The following is a 767-nucleotide window of genomic DNA, read 5'->3' on the forward strand; positions in this document are numbered from 1 at the left end:
CATCAACGAATGTGACACACAATAAAATGATGAAACAAGTAAAGGTGTGTGAATACTTTATGAATCGCTCTGTCGGTACAGAAATAGAAACAGCTCTGGGATGAACTGCCTCAGCAACATTTCTAAATGAACTATGTGACAGATGGCCTAGGTTGTTGTTGTTTCTCTCTCTCTCTCTGTCTCTGTCTCTGTGTCTCTCTCTCTCTCTCTCTCTCTCTGTCTCTCTCTCTCTCTCTCTCTCTCTCTCTCTCTCTCTCTCTCTCTCTCTCTCTCTCTCCTCCCTTTATCACCCCATCTCCAGGTTGAGATTCCCACCCACTTCTCCAGCCGGTTGACAAGAATGTTGTGATCGATAACATCCACCGTGATGGAACTGCTGTCACAGCGAGACATATAGCTTCTGTCTGAACAGAAACAGCTCTGTGTTGAACTGCTGTCACAGCGAGACATATTGCTCCTGTCTGAACAGAAACAGAAATAGCTCTGGGTAGACTGCTTTAACAGCATTTCTAAATGAATTACGTGACAGATGGCCTAAGTTGTTCCTTTCTATCTCTCTCACTATCTCTCTTTCTCATCATCAATTCAATTTCAATTTAAGGGGCTTTATTGACACGGACAACATATGTTAAACATTGCCAAAGCAAGTGAAGTAAATGATAAACAAAAGTGGAATAAACAACATAAGTGAACAACAGTAAATATTACACTCACAGAAGTTCCAAAAGAATAAAGACATTTCAAATGTCATATTATATATATACAGT

Source organism: Salvelinus alpinus, chromosome 31, assembly GCF_045679555.1.
Source record: "Salvelinus alpinus chromosome 31, SLU_Salpinus.1, whole genome shotgun sequence".
Lineage (NCBI taxonomy): Eukaryota > Metazoa > Chordata > Actinopteri > Salmoniformes > Salmonidae > Salvelinus > Salvelinus alpinus.